Source organism: Equus przewalskii, chromosome 9 (assembly GCF_037783145.1).
Source record: "Equus przewalskii isolate Varuska chromosome 9, EquPr2, whole genome shotgun sequence".
Lineage (NCBI taxonomy): Eukaryota > Metazoa > Chordata > Mammalia > Perissodactyla > Equidae > Equus > Equus przewalskii.
The window spans coordinates 70,457,962-70,472,355 of record NC_091839.1 but is presented as its reverse complement, the minus strand read 5'-3'; positions in this window follow the sequence as shown (position 1 = coordinate 70,472,355).

The following is a 14,394-nucleotide window of genomic DNA, read 5'->3' as shown; positions in this document are numbered from 1 at the left end:
ATAACTGTTTATTGAAATTTACCCTCTCATACATTCTATTTCCTTTCTACCTACGGAGCTCTACCTGAAAAGTGCCCATCTCTCATTAATATTCATTGGAATTACTTAGTTCCCTAATTTTTTTTCTATTTCTTTCTCTATTCTCCATGCATACTGTTGCACCTTGGGGGGACTGAGTCATTAATTTTTGAGCTACCTTTGAAATTTAAGCTGCTTTGTGCATTTTTAGCAAACTGATTCTCTGACTTGTTTTTTCTGGCTCAGACTGAGCTTACTTTAACAGAAGACAACAGTCTAAATGATGATGTTTGGTTAATGAATTACTGTTACATAAGGTAAATAAAACCTGAGGCTGTATACTCCCTACCCAGTCTCTCATCCTTATAAAAAAGGTATCAAATTTTTCATAGTTTTCTAAACTTCTTTTAAAATATAGTAGCCTACTGTGGTATAATTTTCAGATTAATCAATATAAATCTGTATTTTTTATCCAACTCTATTTATCAAATATTAAGTTTACTGCCCATAAGCCTTACAGGTGTCCTAGAGTAGCATGAATTATGGGAGTGAGACGGAATCATTTGACTGGAGAACTCTAGGAGATTTTCTCGGCTGGTTGGCACATCCCACACCATGGGAATCACACTTACTCAAGTAAAGAGAGGCTTCATGAAGCTTTTATAAGGTCCCAAATCATATTGATTTCCCTAATATTCTTCCTTCAGTTTCATCTCTCCTCTGAACAAAATAATAACTTATAAACATATGATGTGGAGAACGTATGCTCAGTGGAAGGAATCAGAGTAATATCAGGGGAGATCACTGGCTGGCACAACCTGACTGCATTTGCTGCTATTGCAAATAGGCAGGTGGAGCATCTTTCTGTCCCTAAGAGCATGCCCTCTGGAGTTTGAACTGGGTTTGAACTCCGGCTTTGCTATGCACCAGCTGGATGACCTTGGGAAAATAACTACTTTCCTCTGTGCTTTACTCATTAATAAAATAAAGGATAATTATAGAGCCCACCTCATAGGGTTCTATGTGGATTGAATCAGTTAACACACGTAAAAGCACTCAGAAAAGTGCTTGGTCCATACTGATACTGATTTGTTATTTGTTATTGATCCTTTTGATATTTTAGTCATATGAATTTTTCGCGTTAATATTGATTCTTTAAAATATTCCATTAGGTATTATTTACTTGATTACTGAGTTTTTTGGCTCTCCCCTAAATTTTGCACCCAAGGTAAGTGCCTTGCTCAGCTCATCTAATCCTCGCCCTGTCCATAAATTATTATCATTACTAGCTTTCTTGATGCCCCTGGTCAAATTTGAAAAGTTCTTCTTTCTTTTGTTTTAACCATTACAATTGTGAAATATATATAGCACATGTAGAAAATATATTTTAAAAAGATATATATCTTGGCGATTCAACACAAAGCAAAAAAATGTTCTTGCAATCACCACTCAGATCAAAAAATAAAACAGTGCTAGTACCTCATACCATTCCCCTTTTCTCCTTCCAAAGTTTAACTCTTCTCCTAAAGTTTGTGGCAAATGCTTCCTTGATTTATTTGATCATTGTCTGAACATGCATTTTCAAATATTGTAATTTACATTACCTATGTTTAAAATTTATACAAATAGAGCAATGCCCATACACGATGCATTTTTTTTAATGTCTGGCATCTTTTATTCAATGTTAGGCTTATGAGATTTATCCATCTTGTTGCGCATGGCTGTAGTTTGTTCAATCTCCTTACTGAAAAGTAATTTATTGTGTAAATATACCACAATTTATCCCTTCTGCTGTTCATGAGCATTGGGTTTGTTTTCAGTTTTTGGCTATTCCTAACAATGCTGTTTGGACAACTCTTATACAAATCTCTGGGGATACATAGAGTACATGCACTTGCATTTATATTGGGTATGTGCTTGAGAGTAGAATTAGTATTAATGCTGGTTTTCCAAAGTGGTTTTACCAGTTTTTACCTATTAAATGAATTTGTTAATTCTAATAGTTTATCTGGAGAGTATTTTATATTTTCTATGTACACAATTGTGTCAACTATGATTAATTAGTGTTGTATTTCTTCCTTTCAAATTCTTCAACATTTTATTATTTATTTCCTTATTACAATGAGCCCACCACCTCCAGTACAATGTTGAATGGAAATGACTGTTTTATTCCCAGTTTCATGAGGAAAGCTTTCAACATTTCTTGATTAGATGAGTTATTTGCTCTAGGTTTTGGGTAATGGCCATTTGTCAGATTAAGAAAGGTCCTTAATATTATAAACACCCACACATACATCAAAGAATATTTTATTACATCAAATAATTTTTCTACACCTATTGAGATGGTCATATAATTTTTCTCCCTTATTTGGTTAATGTGATGAATTATATTAATGATTTCCTAATGTTACGCTAAATTTATTTTCCTGGAATCACTCCAAATTGGACATGGATGTATCATCCTTTTATATATTGCTGGAATGGTTTGATAATTTTCATTTAGGATTTTTGCATCTGGATTTATGAAGATATTGGCTGGCTTGGAATTTTTCTTTCTTGTAATGTTCCCATCTGCTTTGATATCAAGGTTATCAGGAACTTATAAAACATGTTTTTGAGTGATAATTCTTTATCTATTCTCTGGAAGATTTTGTGTTAACACTGACATTCATTTATCCTTAAACATTTGGTAGGATTCACCAGAGAAGATATCTAGACTTGGGGCTTTTTCTTTGAGAAAAATTTGAATTATTGATTCAATTTCTTTTCTAGACTGTTCATACTTTCTATACTTCATTTTGTTAATTTTGACCATTTGTCTTTTTCTAAAGGTTTGTCCATATCATATAATTTTTCAAACTCATTGTCATTGTAGTGGGTTGAATTGTGGCCCCCAAAAAGATACGTCCAGATCCTAACACGCAGAACCTGTGAATGTGAACTTATTTTAGAAAGAGAGTCTGCAGATAAAATTAAGTGAAGGATCTTGAGATGAGGTCCTGGATTAACTGTGTGGGCCCTAGATCCAAAGACAAGGGTTCCTACAGGAAGAGGAAAAGACACAGATAGAACAGGAGAAACACCAAGCAGACAGTCACTGAAGGTGGAGGCAGAGATTGGAGTGATTCAGCTACAAGCCAGGGTATGCCAAGGATTGCTGGCAGCCACCAGAACTCAGCAGACAGTCATGGTACAAACTCTCCCTCAGAGCCTTCAGAAGAGACCTCTACAGGATATGCAATTGTGTCATTTTTTCCCCTTTTCTGACACTAGTTATTTCTCTCTCTTCTTCTATCCCACCTCATTTTTCTTCTTTTGTACTTCGTTGGTCTTGTTAACGGTTTCTTCATTTTGTTATTCTTTTTAAAGAACACACTTTTGGCTCTGCTGATCTTCTCTGTGTTCATCTTCTAGTTTCTTAATTCTCTGCATTCTCTTTACTCTTTCCTTCCTTCCATCTTCTGTTTCATCACTTATCCTTTTACTGACATGTTAAGATGGACATCTACTTCTCATTCTTTTTATGCTGTATCTACAGCTATAAATTTCCTTTTATGCACAATTTTTCTTCAGTCTCATCTGCTTAAGATCTTTTAATTTTTCCATTGAAATTTCTTCTTTGACTCATGGGTTAGTTATAAGTATATTTCTTGAATTCCAAGCATAAAAGGATTTTCTAGTGTTCTTTTTGCTATTGACTTCTAACATAATTGTATTGTGACAGAGAATATATTGTTATTTTAGTTCTCTTAAATATTTTGATTTACTTTGTAGTTCAGCATATGAAAAAATATTGTATTTTTCATTTTGAAAAGAATGTTATTCTGCAGTTTTGGATGCTGTACTACACATGTCCAATTATGGTGGTTGCAGTGTTCAAATCTTTTATATTTTTTTATCTTTCTATTTTCTTTTGTTCTCTTATTTGATTAGTTGGTGAGAAGTGTGCGGATTTATCTATTTTTCTCAAGAATTTGTGTAGACTTTTGCTTTATATAGTTCAAAGATATGTTATTAGGTGTGTTCAAATTTGATATCGTTATCTATTTCCGGTTCACCATAACTTTTTTTCATTACCAAGCACCCTTCTTTCTTTCTAGCAATGTTTTTTGCCTTAGAGCTCGCTTTGTCTGATAGTAATATTACTATGCATGCTTTATTTGGTTGATGCTACAAAGCACATATTTTTTAAAAAATTTTTATGTATCATTATATTTCAAATGGCTGTTTTATGAACAGCATATAGCTGAGTTTTGTATTTTTAATCCAGTCTGGCTTTATCTTTTAAGTAACACATTAGTTTCTTTACATTTAATGGAATTATCAATATTTTTGAGTTTTACCATCTTACTCAGTAGTTTCTATTTGTCCTTCCTGCTTTGGATTCTTTTTCTTGGGTTTCTTTTGGTCCTTTATTACCTTCTGTAGTTTGAGTTTTTAAAAATTCCTTTTCCTTCTCTATTAGCTTGAATGATATGCACTTTTAAGATTCTTTTAGTGGTCTCTAGAAAAAACGTTATTCTTCACTTACCAAAGTCTCATACTAACTGTTGTTTTCACTTTGCTTCTGAATAACTCAAGAATTTTAGAATACTTATATTTTAAAAATGTATTTAACTCCACATTTCAAAGCCCCATAAGCTTCATTATTAATATTTTGTATGATCAATATTCTCTACAATATTCTCACATGCTTACCTTTCTTGCTGTTCCTTTTTCTTTTTCAGCTCTCTCACTCTATCTGATTAAACAGTGACTTGTCACATTTTCTTTCATTGTAGGCAGACTAATAATTAAGTCTTTACATTTTGTATTTCTAAAAATGTCTCTATTTCAGCTCCATTTCTGAAAGATATTTGGAGGTGGGAATAGAATTCTAAGATGTCAGTTATTTTTTTTTGACATTTTAAAGATATAATTTCATTGTCATCTGGATTACATTTTTCTGTATAAAAGTCAGATGTAGGTCTCAGCTGATGCTTCTTTTAAGGTAACCTCTTTTGTTTCCTTTTGCTGTATCTAGAATTTCTTTTCTTTTGTCTTTGGTTTTCAGGGGTTTTACTAATGTGCCTGGGAATGGTTTCTTTGTATTCATTCTGCATGGAGTTCTTCCTGGTTCTTGAATCTATGACGATGACATTCTTCAGATTTGGAAAGTTACAAATCATTATCTGTTAAAATATTGTCTGTCTTTTGAAGACTCCAGTTGTAGATCTAATAGACATTTTGTCAATCATTTTTGTCTTGTACCTTATCATTTGTATTTTCCAGTCCGTTCTCTCAGCTTCAGTCTGGATATGTTTTTAAATTTATCTTTGGTTGTGCCTAATCTGGTATAAAACCTATCAAATGAGTTTTTAATTCGAGTTATTGTTTTTTCAGTTCTCATCTTATGTAAGTTTTGTTCTCCTTTGAAATTCTTACTTTCGTCTTTTCTCTCCTTGAACAGGGTAGTCATAATTACCTTCAAGCCAATATCTGATATCTCTAGTATCAGAGGCTTTTGGAGTCTTTTTTTGTTGTCTGTTGTTTCTGCTTCTACTGGTTTCAGTTGTCGTCTATCTTTATTCCCTGGATGTCTTCAAACCATATTTGCAAAACGCTTGGTAGAAATAATATGTGGCCTAGGATGTTATCTTCCTGCAGAGAGGATTCATATTTATTGTTATTATTATTACTTTGGCCAGATATCTCGGGGAAATAGCTTCTCAGGATTATCTTAATATAATTTCTGGATTTAGTGTTTGCTGCTGCTGAGCTGCAATCCCTGAGGGAGCCTATCTATTTTGGAGTCACCTTTTTTTCCCTAGTACAGCCTTTTAGTGGGGGGTGTTCATCAAGTCCATTTTCTTTTGTGAGGGCCTGTACTCAAATCTCTGCTGTCCTAGTGCATGAAGGCTGTCAAAGTGCAGCTCCGCCTAACATTCAGTTTCTCCTTCTGAAGAATAAATAACCTCAAGGAAAGACAAGTTCATAACCTGAGACTCCATCCACACTGGATCATGGCCTATTAGTCTTCATTGTTTATTAGTTCTAAAATACAGGCATTTAAAATATTTTGTCCAAATTTTCTTGTTGTCTTTTGTGTGGGAACTGGTACAAATTACTTGACCTAACCTTATTGGAAGTGGTATTACTTTTCATATGTAATCCCATAATACCAGAAAAGGAAGAAGAGCCATAGAGTTTAAAGCCACTGAAATGCAATCCAATTTCTTGAAGCATGTTTGTTTAACAGAAATATTCTAATTCAGTTAGGAAAGGCTTTAACAAACATACACCTATTCAAAATTATTCGATCTTGAAGGCTTCAAGCAAATGTTGAGGAAGTCATTTAAAGTTTTTTTATCCAAGTTCGTTTTCGGTTCTATTTCAATATTTATATTATTACTATTATAACTCACATCAAGGGTCTAGCACTGTGCTAGGTATTAGAGATACAATATGACTATGTGAGCAAGATAGACAGAGCCCTTGTTCTAATGAAGCTTGGAGAGAAGTGGGGAAGACACCTAGGATTAAATGAGGTAATCGGTGAAAAGTGCTCAGCACAGTTCCTGGTATAATACATGTTCAAACATTGTTTCTATGAATACACACAGTCGTTTCCAAACAGCCTGCAGTTCCTGGGCCCCTATGGGTCTGCATCTCCTATTGGGTGGATTTATGCGGATAGACAATGGTGTGCAAACAGATTAGGCAATGAGGTGCTTTATATGTAGACGTGTTTTTTGATTGTAGAACTTTTAATTTTTTCCACTTGGTTCAAACTATAGGAGGATATTTTGATAAGCGTATTGAGGGACCCACATTTTCTTTTGCTTTACACTCAATATGGCTCTGGGTAGTACTTATATGGGTGTATGACAAAAACAGAAATGGAGAAGACTTTGATGTGCGTGCTAAGAATTCTAATGAATGAGGGAACTTGCTGGGACATAAAAAATGGTGATGACAAGAAGGGGTATAGTAAGTGTATACATGTAGGAGAAGAGAGGAGACACCTTTGGAAAAGATAATGAGAAGTAAAAAGGACACCAAAAATTCCTCTAGGCCTTGAGGTTCCAAGAACAAATACTGCCCCTGCTTGACAGACTGTAAGAAAAGGCGCCCTCAAGGGATGGCCAATCCTCAAGAAAGTGCAAAGGTAAAAGGAACACAGAGAAGAGTTTGAGGATTTTGCTAAGCAGACACTACAATTTCAACGTGGTACTGTGGCACCATTCGTGTGTACTTTTCAAGCAAAATGGAAACAATAAATTAGTCCTTGCTCCCTTTCCAACTATGTATGATATTCTGGACCAGGGAAAACTATATGTTACTTCTTTTTTCATTTTACAGAGATTATTTTCTCCCCATCTTATATATTAAGTGAGTATAGATTATTTAAAATTATCTTTTAACTCTGGGTTCAGGTTTATAAACAAAACATTTATAGACCGGATCAAGAGTATTGATCATTACCCAGGGAAGAATCAGCTGACACGATTTTCTGTTTGGATCCTTTGGGGAGGTGAGAATGTTTTTACTTGTATGTGGGAGATTTGTGCTGGTTGCACAGGACATTGCACATATATGCATCTGGGAAGAAGTGTGTGTGATTGTGTGTGCGTGTGTTTATACTCATATATGCAATCAAGAGGAGACATCTATTTTGATCAGCTTAGTACTCCTTTTCACCATCTTCTGACAATAGCATCCTCCTCCTGGAGCAACTGTCCCCCCACTTATCTAGAGGCTTCTGGTGAGGCTTCCAGTCCAGTCATTGTACCAAACCACTCAGGCCACAAGAATTGGCTTGGGCCAAAGTGCCCCCTTCTCTTGATCACAGAGATTGATGGGGGGATGGGCATGTGATCTAGGCCAGACCAATAAGGGCTCATCCCTATAATTTTTATATACAAACGTTGGGAAAAGACAACTGTCTCTCTCTTCTGGAGTCATTATCTTGATTTATCTGAATGAAACTAGGAATCTCAAGCATTAACTATAACTTATCCCTCCACATGGAAAATGTCTTTATAAAGTGGGAGAGAATGAAGCAAATATATAGATAAGAACAGAGCTGAAAGATGGAGAAAGTCCTGGTGATATTGTTCACATCCCGGGATTCAAAGCTATGTAAAACCATCTATCTCGTTTTAGGAGAATAGACAGAAGAGAATTACGGTTTGTGATGAACTGGGTTCTTGTTCAAATCCCAAAAGACTAAATAAGGAAAAGAAAGCCAGCAAGGAGTAATGTAAAGAGCAGTGGGCTGAGAGTCAGAACAACTAGATTCTAGTTCAGGCTCCTCAATAATAATTCTTGTAAAAGTAGGCAAGTCACTTAGCCTTTCCAACGCTCAGTTCTCTCCTCTGTAAAATGACAAAATTAGCTCAACTATTTCTAAGATCCTTACAACTGTAAATGTACGTATCTTAGACACTTCTAAACTAATCACACTTTGAAGTAAGTGTACCTGTGAGTAGGTGCCTAATAATTTTTTTCTTATAATAACATTTTCTTTTCCTTTGCTTTTAAGCTTTCTGTTAAAAAAATGTCTGATGCTGCTAGATTAATCCAGTGGAATGTAAATGTAATCAGCGACTAAATCAAACGTGTGTGTAGTCCACAACATTTCCAAAGCAAAAACAAAATTATATATCCTTCTAATTTGAACCAGCTGAAGTAACTGCTGATTTTTATAGTTCCAATGAAACAGTGAATGGTTAGAATTGATTGTCTCTGCAGATTATATCTCTGAGCACTTATCTACACAGAGAACCAGTGGCCCCTAAACTGAATTTAGAGGTTCTTGAAGTTTGGCATTGGAAATGCCCCTATTTGTCCTTTCACTGGGACTCAGCGCTCTTAATCCATCCTTCTGACTCCCTTCTCAAGCTCATGGCAATCAATTTCATTGTCAGAGACAACTAGGATAAACTGTAATCGCTGCATGGAATGTTGTGCTGGAGAGGGTTTCAAGACTGTATCTAGGTTCATGGGAGAGGATGCTATGATAAATAAGCAGTATCTGCAAAGGGCACCATCATGTGACTGTGATGGGTATGTGCTATCCAATCGCTTACTTAATTTTGTATTCCAAATGTTATTTGTCTCTTAATAGAAAACTTTCAAATTCAATTTCTAAATGATAGGACTGAGCCTTTGATTTGTATGTAACAGGCTTCCCTACTGGGTGATACATTTTGGGACAAGAGTACTTTCTACATTATTCTTCATATCCAACCCTCTATTATACTTACTGATCATGCTAAGACAGCATGAATTTCCATCCCCAGTGTCTTTCACAACTCCAATTTGTTCCCAGCATGAAATACCACTTATATTGGTTTGAGATTCTATTCTAAACTTAGAGCCCATGATTCTTGTGTGGGATGTAAAGTTGACAAAACACGTACTTTTCTCCTAATGCAAATCCTACATGCGTTGGCTTTCAGGTAGTCAGGCTGACACTGTCGGGGTCGTGTAAGACAGAAAATAACTCCTGTTAAATAAAAGGGTAAGGAGCAGGGAAAGAGGAACGGATCTATTTTGTTAAATGGAATTTTTGGAGACAGAGCAAATGGTTCTGTTTTGTTTTGAAGGAGATTAAGAATAAAAATAAAGTATTTAAAATGAGAGTGAATACATGTTAGGAGTTCAGGGAAAGCTGACAATCTGCCAGTTGTGACAACATTGAATAATATTCAAATTAATTATAATATTGAAAATGGAAAACTCTGACTTCAAATGAATAATGAATAGCAAAACCAGACACGGCTCTGAGGTGAAATGTGATTTTCATGAGGATGGGAACATTTAACATTTAGACAGCAGCTCATATTCTCAAAGTCATATATCAGTGACGACTGTAAAATGCATCTTTAATTTGAATTGATGAAATTCTCTGCAGGGGTACATTCAGGTGGTAGTACACTTTCCTCCCCAAGTAAAAGGAGACCGAGAGGGACAACAGATTTGGACAAACAAATGCTTAAAAACCGCTTATAGAAATGGAAGTCCAATGACCTCATATCCCATCATTTGAAATGATTTAATTCTTGGTAGGTATGTCTCTGTTATTCATTGACATGAATATTCATAGTATGTTGCAACTCCTCATGTATTTAGAAGTTAGGGGTAATCCACATTCTGAATGCATAAAGATTGACTTATAAATATGCACTGTAATCCTTAGACACTACTTTAAATAAAAGCCTTTTAGATCGTATATTTTCTCCAAAACTGTCATCTCTGTACTGCTCTTCCCATCTCCTTACCTTGGCTGAACTTCAGCTAAAACTTTTCTTGAAGGCCACACTTGGCAAGACATTTCAGTCCAACTATCCACTTCTCTGCTCCAATGCTCAATCTATTAACATGGCTATGGAGAACTCAAAATAGTCCTGTGGTGATTTCATCCCTAGTAATAGGGTTTTAGTAGGATGTCACTGTCAGCCTGACTCTACTCCCTTGCAGTTAGATATGACCAAGAATCAAATTCATAGCATGGAATGGAAGCAGCAAAGCTCCATGTCACTTCCAGGCTTGACCCATACGGCCTCCTAAGGCTTTCCCCATTTTGCTAGCTGGAGCGGTCATGATAAGAACAATTTGGGAAGCCACATAAAGATGGCAGAGCTGCCATTATCCTAAATCTCTAAATGACCCTGTGGAGAATAGCTGCCCACTAACCTGGAACATCTCCCTGGACTGTTAATTTGAGAGATGTAAGATTTATTTAGTTTGAGAGGTGTATTTGGTAGTCTTTTAGTTTTTGCCTCTTTTGTTACCCTAACTGATATAAGTCTAGATTTGTTCCTATGAACTGTGGGTCTCTAAGCCCGGCTGGCATCTTAGAACTCTTCAATTAAGAGCCTGCCTCTCTCTTTGCCTCTGCAGCTTTTTGAAACCTTTCAAACTCTCTTCAAGATGACGTTCTAACCTCTAACTCTTTGTTTCTCAGCAGATGACATTGACTCATAGAGAAAGTAATGCCACCAGGCATGAATTCCTTTAAATTTCCCCTTTCACAACGCCCAAATTATACATATTTGTCCCAATCTTGATTCTTTTCACTTTACTAAGAATTTTATTTCTCTTTAAAAGTATTTTCCGCATGAGCTCTAATTTTACCCTTCCATCTGCTTAAAGCTTTCTCTAAAGTCATCTTTTCTTTCTCCTATATCATTAATCTTTCATTCTTCATTCCTGTATTCCTCCCCTTAAAGAATAAACATGATCAAGACTCTTTGACCCTAAAAAGAAAATCTCCTACTTTACCATGTATTCCCCTCTAATTCTTAATCCATCTCACTCCTTTGCTTTTCATATAAGCTTCCTTGAGGAATATTTTAGGCTCTCTCTTCATTTGATGATCTCTCATTTGCCCACATTGTGTAATCTGTCCTCTATATTTCTAAAGCTCCCTTGAAATTGCCTTAAGGAAACTATGATGATGACTTTGTTGATGAATCCAGTATTTCTGAAAGGTAAATTTGATCATTTCGTGTTCTTGCTGAAAACAATTCAGTGTCATCCTAAATTAGAGTTAAGTCCAGACACCTTAGTATGGCTTATAAGGCTCTTAAGTATCTGGCTCTTCTTTATTCTCGTGTTTCTTCTGTAGCTTCCTTCCGAGTGCCCTCTGGCTAAATCATACTAAACAACATAGTTCATTGAGCTTAAACCTGTATAAATTTTTTGGAGTTGTTTCCTCTACTTTGGAAGTATATCCTCAATCAACTATTTATTTAAATAATTTCTGACACTTCAAGACTCAACTCCAGAATTTCCTTCCTCTTGAAGCCTTTCCTGTTGCATTAAAACTCCTTTTCTGCCAGCTGATGCATACTGATTACTCTGCTCTACTCTAGAACTGATCGCATTTGTATTATAACACTTGGTATATCTTTCTTACTCTTTTACTAGACTATGAACTCCTTGAAGACAAAACCGTTGTCTTATTCATTTTGGTATCATGAGAACCTAGCCTAGTACTGAGGGCAGAGTATGGGGCTAATATATATGTTTATTGAGCAATGGAATTAATGAGTATAAGTTATGTCCTTATTTGTAACTAAGCTCACAAAGCTAGTGACTCTAGTTGGTACTCAGTAATGATAAGAAACTAGATATAACAGATTACATTACCGATAACACAAAACCTCAAAATGTGAAGAACAAGACGATGACATTGTGAACTTTTTCAAAATTAACAAATAGAAATACCGATTTAAACTATTTTAGAGAAATAGAAATTTGTATCTAAGAACTGGTCAGCAGACGGTTTATCTTTTATAAGTAAGGTATTTATGCTTTTACAAGAAAACAAAAAAAGCATAAATCATAAATTGCTTTTGAATAGTAACCAGGACTAGAGACTGAAGGTCACATGTGATAGACTGCTGAGGAGAAAGCAGTAATCTGAATGATGGACTCCACAGGAGCCACCTACTACAGGATATTGCAGAACCTCATAAAGAGGACACTGGTAGTGGACAGAAGCCAGATCTTCAGAGAATAGAATACCTAAAAAGGAAGGGCCATCCATTGCCATTGTTAACTGAAAACTAGATTGACGTAGGCAAGTTTCTGAGAGAATGTTTGACAATGTCAAATGTGTACAAGGAAAGAAGCCTGATATTGGAGACTCAGCTATTCATGAGTCAGAGTTAAAGAGAGGAAAGTTTTTAATTGCACTGGAATGCCTTCTGTCATTTGAAACGAGCTGGATTACACAGTTTCTAAATAATGAGATGGTAAGCCAACCTATGGAATGACTTTCAACCTTTGGTTAAAGAAATAAGTACAGGCCATTTAGAGAAAGTAATGAGGACAGAACAGAGTTTTCCATGACACAAAAAGAACACAAAACAATTTAAAATGAAGTGAATAGCAGGGTGAGATGAAGTAAGATTAATGAACTAATAGTTCAATTGAGGCTTTTCTTGTGAATCTGAAGACTAAGTTTATCAAGTGAGCTTCAGAAGAATTTCTAGGTCATGTGATGAGATTTCAAGGTCAGATGTAGGCAAACACAACCAAACGGCCCCCAAATTAACTTTCGACGTTCCTAGTTTCTTCTATATTTCTTCAATCTAAGGTTTAAAAAGCCGATATTTATTTTTTCCGTATCTAGTTTGATTTTGCCTAGACTTTTTCACCTATAAAGCTAAAAGTCAAGCATTTCTCTTGTATATTTCCTGTGCTATGCTACTTCCACCAAGGCAGTAGCTTACATTTTCTTAGCTTGACTATAAAACTTTCTTACGTAGTGACCCTCTGTCCCCCACCTCCTCCCTTTATTCCAAATCATTGTGATTGGTTATTTACCTTAATCTCCTATTAAAATAAACCTGAAAACTTAAGTTCTCATAAAAGTCATGCCTATTAGTATTTTTAGGTACAAGTAAAGAGCACTTTCTATCTCAATTAGATATCCCACAATTTTAATTACACATTCTTTAAGAGTATGATACTATACAAAGATTTTTTATTTCTACTTACCATCAATTCAGGTATAGGTTACTCAAGTATAAGCTGTTTTTGTCTATAAACTAAGAAACAGAAGGTCTTAAGAAGAAATTCAAAAACTTCACTTTCTCGGAAATATCACCAGTCCTTGAGAAATAGGTGACTGGTGCTAAGTAGCTATTTACTCCCAATTATCTCTTCTCATTACTCTATTAAAAAAAAATTGGCATAGAACCGGATAATGTAATATAGTCTTAAAATGATTACAAAATGTTTTATTTTGTGATTTTTTGTTGGAAACCAAAAATCTTCAAAACTTCTCTGGTGGCCTCTTGAATCGCTTTACATTCTAAAATTCAATGTGAATGCAAATATCTTGCTCATGGCCAAACGTAGTATACATCTTACTGATTGTTAGTCTATGATAATAGCTGACAGAGCAGCCAGATTTTTAATAAATTGCTCTTGGGAAGAATATTTTTGTTTACTAACTTGAATATTTAGAACACCTGGTAAAAATCTCAAGGAGTAATGATCAGTACAATCAGGTTGGAGAGGCAGCTTGGACTAATTGAAACATTTAATAGGAGAACAAACTCTCATGGTTTACTTGACTTGTATACATTTCTATAGACTAGATCAGTTAATGATGCATACAGGCACAGTTGTCCTTGTAGGAAAACTGGGGTAAGTCTACCTGTGTTGATACTACAGAAATAGAAAATGTGAGAGTTCATCAGAAACTATTACCGAGAAGAGAGAACCACCACTTTTGGGTCATGTTGCAAGAGCCCAAAGAATGGGAAACATGTCTTTAAAATGAATACCTCTTAAAAATGAACAAAGACAAAAAATAAATAAATAAAGAAGAAGAAAGGCAAATGTATTTTTTGTAATGTTTTGTATTTTGAATGT